This window comes from Ochlerotatus camptorhynchus, unplaced genomic scaffold (assembly GCF_037179485.1).
Source record: "Ochlerotatus camptorhynchus isolate MF236.1 unplaced genomic scaffold, CSIRO-AGI_Acam_v1.1 ptg000526l, whole genome shotgun sequence".
Lineage (NCBI taxonomy): Eukaryota > Metazoa > Arthropoda > Insecta > Diptera > Culicidae > Ochlerotatus > Ochlerotatus camptorhynchus.
The window spans coordinates 398,066-404,905 of NW_027041010.1; positions in this window are offsets into that span (position 1 = coordinate 398,066).

Sequence of the window (6,840 nt, forward strand, 5' to 3'; positions counted from 1 at the left end):
ACGCCAACATAAATCACGTTCCCGCACAGTATTCTTGTGACGTTTTCTCGCCATGTTCGCGGCTGGTGGTAGACAGGCACTTTGCATCCTCGGCCGTGCCGTTGTAGTCCGCTTTTTCTAGCTTCTGGGTTCGTTGTATCATAAAATGTCCGAGCGACATGGGCAGAGAGTTTCGTTCATTATTTAAGGCTTCGAATGATTAATGCCATACGTCTCATAATTTTCATTTTCATGAAATGCAATTCCACTTAATTTTGTGCCGTTTGTGCTCCATGGTGACATATGTAGGTGATCAGGGTCATTTTGAACGAGAAAGCGTCGTCTCGTTGGCAGAGCCATACTCAGGGTATTGTTTTAGGTGGCAAACTCTTAGTTTTGCGCCCTGCCTTAGGCCGCATCTCATTCCATAAGGGGAATGTAAATGAGAAAGAGATATCGCAACAAATTCTCGAGTACTTTTTGAAATGGACCAATGTAACATTTACACCATATTAAGAGAAACTAAGTTGAAGATCGACATATTTGTTTTTAAACTGTTTTGGAACAAAACGTTTAATAAAACTATTTTTATCGTAATGAGTGAATAATAACGGTAAACTTTCAACATGAATGGTAAAATCGCATTTATTACGGGTGTTCAATAAAAAATGAGAATGATTTCAGTACCGCGCAGTGGGGCAGCGAGGCCATTCGCGTGGCCAAAACCTCTAGCGCCGTTGGTTTGCTTTCTACAGCAATACAATGTTCTACAAAGTTGCTCAATACTAAAAGCGCCATCTTTTGAAAGTTTCATATTAGTTCATTTTTACGCCACATAGGTGGCACTCGAGTGTATCTTTTGAATAGAGCATCCTAGCCGAATGGTTTTCAGGGCAAAGTTGTGTAATTTGAAGTGTTGAGAAATGTTGTCGAAAACATTGAAACTCTATGACTCACATTAAGCGAGATATTGGGCAATTAGGAAAACTAACCTCTAAAATTGCGTTTTTTTCTTTTTTTTTACCTATATACGTCAAATGTATATATTTTATACTCTGATAATTAACAAAATGGTTTGACTCATCCAATAAATACTCACTATTGTATATGCCATGCATTATTATATAGTTATAGTTAACATAAATGTCTCAAAAAAGTGATGCATAAAAATGTCAATTACTCAAAATATAACAAATTTTTTTTACAGTGATTAGTGTAGACCTTGTTGGGTAAAGTAACGACCACAGTTCAACAAGCAACTGCAGGCTTTTTAATATAACATTATTTGAATATTGCATATGGTAAATTCTTTCAAATTTGTTGAAATTTTGCTTTGTGTGTGAAACATGATAAGATGTTTTTCTAGTTTTCCTAATTGCCCGATATATCGCTTAATATAAGTCATAGAGTTTTGATGTTTTGGACAACATTTCTCAACACTTCAAATTACAAAACTTTGCTCTGAAATCCATTCGGCTAGAATGCTCCGTTCAAAAGAAAGACTCGAGCGCCACCTATGTGGCGTAAAAATGAACTAATATAAAACTTTCAAAAGATGGCGCTTTTAGTATTGAGCAACTTTGTACAACATTGTATTGCTGTAGAAAGCAAACCAACGTCGCTAGAGGTTTTGGTCACACGAATGGCTTCGCTGCCCCACTGTGTCTTGTGAGAGCATCGCGACTAAGTTGCGTCGTATGGCTGACCAGGGCCCCTTCTCCAATATTCATTGACGTTTTTTTGAAGAATAAACATTATGTTTTTAATAAAAAATACTGAATTCGTTGAATTTTTTTTACTAGCTGTATGACTGAAAAAATTTCATTTTTGATTGAACACCCGTTATATTGTAGCGCAAATAACAATATGGAAAAATCACATACATCGTATTGACTAGTCACGTTGTACTTCGGATATGTTACATGGGACGATTTTTCTCAATGACATAATAAATGAGCGATACATTGATCGTTTTGTTCTACATCATCTAGATTCCCTTTCACAGACTTCAGAATAGAGTACCTTACACCGGAAAAATTGACGGAACCTTTACTTATTACCTTAAATTGGTTTTCCAAGCTCCATCCTCCAAAAATGAGCACCGATCATGCTAGGTAGGCAAAATGGCCGAAGTAACAATCAATCACCCATCAAACTAAATTTGTAAATTTGGACAATTTGTTATCTACGATTATTTTAAACAATTGAAAGTTATTTTAAATGGATGTTTTGTAGCACATAGAATGATCAAAAAGCAATAGTTTGCATCGATTAACTCGATTTGTTTACATCTGTTACTTAACACCTGTTGAAAAAGAACTCGAGAATTCTCACTATTGCCCTCGCACCACTAGGTAATCTGGCGCAGGGCACATTCGAATATCTGCATTATGTCCGATAGTCAAGCAGAATTAGCAACATGCAATTCAAAACTAGTATCGGAATGTGCAATGACACTTCAAAAATTGGCCTGTCGAAACCAAGTAAAGCTAAATTGGGTTCCTGTCCACAGCGGAATTCAAGGAAATGAAAAAGCCGACACGTTAGCAAGGCTAGCATAATCCCAACAATTCATAGGAACAGAACCATTACGTGGAGTTTCTGCTTGTGGAACAATTGCAAAATTCTTGCAATGTCAAAGAAGGATCTCAGTGTCTTTACTGGTTTAATAACACGACATTCTCCATGTCATTGAAGCTAATAGGAAAACTTCAAGAGGATACGTGTCGATTCTGTGTCATTGAAAAGGAAGACTATGAACACCTGCTATGCTCTTGAACAGCAATAAGGGACTGGCAGAGCCCTTTGATATTTGGAATGCAGGTACCAGTCAAGTAATACATTTCATTGGAAAAGAAATACCTGGCAGGAAAAATGCTTTTGATCAGTCCATGTCGGTCGCTTCACATAATAGTGATACGACATACTGATAAAGCAATATACAAACGGGGAATGCAGTCATCTCTCTATAACTCGGTATTGAAGGGACCATCGAGTTATAGAATTATCGACTTATAGAATAAATTAAATATTTTTTATCGTCTATAATTTTAAGAATAATGCTGAAATACACCATTTACTGGAATATCCAACCTTATTTACTCATATGAATTCGGAAAGTGCTTCAAGGATCCATTGATTTATAATATAAAACAAATATGCACAAAACACGCAATAGGGCTGCCAATTCTTGAATTTTAATTTGTCTGGATATCAAAGGTTCTAATCATTTCTGGATATGGCTCTATCGCCCTGAGAGTGTCCGCACATAAATCCGAAAGTCATTAGCCCGAAGGGTGATTAGCTCAGACTAAAATAAATGTTGACGAGCTTCCATACACAGTTATATTTCAAGATTTTAAACACTTAGATATTTATTTTGTTCATGCTATTGGGGCTTTTTAAGAGATCTTGGACTGCAATTTATTTTTTTTTTAATTGAAGAAATTTCCTGCATTCGCAGGAATTTAAAAGTTTGACAAGTAAATAAAATGCAATGTTCAAAGTGTTTTTCAAACATGAGCAGTTCTTTCGAGTTTTACTGGTTTTGCGATTTTTTACATTACGAATGAAATATACCATCACATTCATTTTTCTTCTAAAGCTGCTCGTTCTTCCAAAAGCTGCCTCATACCAATCTATGTGAGTTTTTTTTCATTATTGAAGAATTTTAATGTAGTCCACTGAAGTTTCGAAGATAAGGGTTCGGCAATTTGGTAATTTTTAAGGATTCTTCCATCGTTTAAACATGAGTAGTTCTTTCGAATTTTACTGTTCCTATAATGTTTGGCTCAATTAACAAAATATGCAATCACATTTTTATCCTTCTTTTAAAAACTGATCTTAATTTTCCCACACCAATCTATTTGACAGACTGATATATAACTTTGGCTAAGAATTTCAGGGTGTCTTCTCATTTGGCGAAACATAATTACCTAATATTTCCAGGTATTTTTTTACAGGGCTGCAGTCACCCCAGTATTATGGGCCAGCTAGTAAAGAGCTATTATTTAATTCAATAAAAAAAATAATTTTTGGTAAAACAATAACCTGATTGGCACAAATGTTTTAAAGATATGATAATCAGTTTTAAGAGAACACACTTTACAATCAAAACTATTAAAAATTTAAGATTCACATTTACTTAATTTTAGTAACTCTAAGATCTAGAAAAAAGGAATATCTTAAAGTTTCGAATTCCAAGACCTAGTTCAAGATCTTGAAAATTTACAAAGTGCCAGATAAAAAAAATATTTCAAGGTCACAATCTTAAGGACTTACCGAAGTTTGGCAGTAAAAATTCCTTTGGTAGTTTTGGAACTTGAAAACTTATCATGTTCCAGAATCTTGACAATTTCTCCAGATATTTATTTGGAAATTTCCAGAATATTTTAAAATGAAACTTCCTGAGTCTAGACGATTTTTTTGTTTTTCAGGATCATCAAATTTTATAAACATGAAATCTCTGGATATTGATTTTGTTCGTCCAATATCTCTAAACAAAATTTGATGTTTTTTTCCCCTTAATTTGTATCCGTCGATCTTGTTTTCCGTACTGACGCCAAGGAGGCAACTCCCACACCTGGACCCTACATAACGACCCATCTACTCATGGACCGGGGACCAACGGCTTTACTTCCACCGTGATCAGAGATGTTATGCCTCAGAAAATCCCGACGACCCGATTGGGATTGGCCCTTTGCAGAATTCTATGTTGCAATCAACTTGAAACACTTGAAAATCTTTGCAGGATTTCTTTAGTATTTTCTGAAGGATTTGCTTGAATCATCTCAGAATACCATCAGAGTTCATCTTATACCCCTTTCTTTTATTTTCTTATAATACTCTTGAAAAACATCTGCAGAGCACTCTTTGAATTCAATCTGCAATGCTCTTCAATAATTAATAATTTAATAATTTTAGCGAGGGATTCCCCGGAGATTTCTCCGGAAAAGTTAATTTGAGTCACTTTGTATTCTCCAGAAATTTCTAAAAATTCCTTTAAGTTCTGCAAACGACCAGGCTTCAAAATTATCCGGATAGGCATAGATAATATAATTATCTGGATAGACCTATCCAGTGGATAGAAATAAACGGAGTTTATCCCTATCCACATTTCTTTCCCTCCGGATAATATCCAAGTTATCCGGATAATTTTAACTTGGTTATTATCCATTATTTTTCTATCCGGACAGTATCCGGAGTACTCCGAACAGTTTATGTTTAGAATAGGGATGTTTACCCATCAATATGGATATTTTTGGAATCTAATGTCTAATGTCTAGAGTCCGGAAATTGATATCCAAACCCATCGTCTGCCGCTGAGGCCGAACTGGCTCCGTCAAACATATCGCTGGACGCAGTTGATCTGGACACGTTCGAAATATTGCCTGCAATGATTATCGGTGCGTCAAAAAAGTTGAAGAGTTCATTTCCTTCTGGCCCGGATGGAATTCCTGCTGTTGTTCTTCCTCGCTGTGCAAGCGCAGTAGCTGAGCTGTTAGCTTTCATTTTCAACCACTCGTTCAAGCAAGGATAATTTCCCATGAGCTGGAAACTGTCTTACATGTTTCCTGTGCACAAAAGCGGTGACCGGCGAGATGTCAGAAACTATCGTGGGATAACCAGTCTTTCTGCCGCTTCGAAGCTTTTCGAGATCATCGTCAGCGATCATATTCTGCGTGCTACATAGACCCACATCTTGACTGATCAACACGGATTCATTCCCGGCAGGTCCGTAGCTAGGGTTAACTACCCCATTTCCGACCTATTAAGCATAACCCGCAATTAGTCTTTCCTAATCTAGCGCAGTTTAGCACCAAACGGAATTTTATCATTACTGATGGCTTCCAAATTTATTTACCTTTCCGTACGTACCGTAAGATTTGATAAAGAGAAACCAATCGTTGAGATATTGTCAAAAGTCTAACACTACTTCTTGACGCCAAACTCGGCCTACGGATTCTAAGCTCGGCCTAACGCATTGAAACGCCATTGAAACGCCAATGAATTCACCTCGGCCTATCGGATGAAGATTAAAATTGATTCGGTTGGAGCGCTTCTTTTGTTTTTTGGGAATAATGGGTGCAAACCTTCATATCACGAGTTCTCATTGACTTCGTTCCGTAGCTTATTAACTAAAGTATCGTACCAAACGCACAATTGACTTGTTAACTCTGAAATCATGGATTTATTTGTAGTTTTCTGCTCGATAGGCCCAAAATGGGTCGTGTAGGCCGAAGTAGTTCTCTACCCTACTAATTTGTTGGATCTAACTACCACCTGTTTTACGGCTATGGAAGAAAAAGCGCAGGTAGACGTAATCTATACGGACCTGAAGGCGGCATCTTCACTTGGCTATAGATGCTTGCTCATATACGCTGATGATCTAAAGATATATATGGTGGTACGCTGCATCGAGGATTTTCTTCACCGGTAAATGTTGCTCAACATGGCTCATATACTTGCCATCAGCATCGCAAAATGCCACGTGATGACCTTCCATCGTTCCAAAGACCAGATAATTTATGAATACCACATCGATGATACTGGGGGTGGACCATGTGACCGATCTTGGGGTTGTGTTGGATTCAAAGCTCTCCTTCCATTCCCATTACGCTTCGATTCTTTCCAAAGCAATCCGTCAACTTGGCTTTAATTTAAATTTTAATTTTAATTTTAAATTTCCAAGGACTTCACGAATCCACACTGTCTAAAAGCTTTACTCGTATGGGCTCCAAACGACGTTACATGGAACCTAAGAATCGAGCGAGTCCAAAAAATGTTCATACAGCTTGCTCTCAGGAATCTACCATGGCGTGATTCGTCTAACCTTCCAGCGTATCCCACTAGATGCCGTCT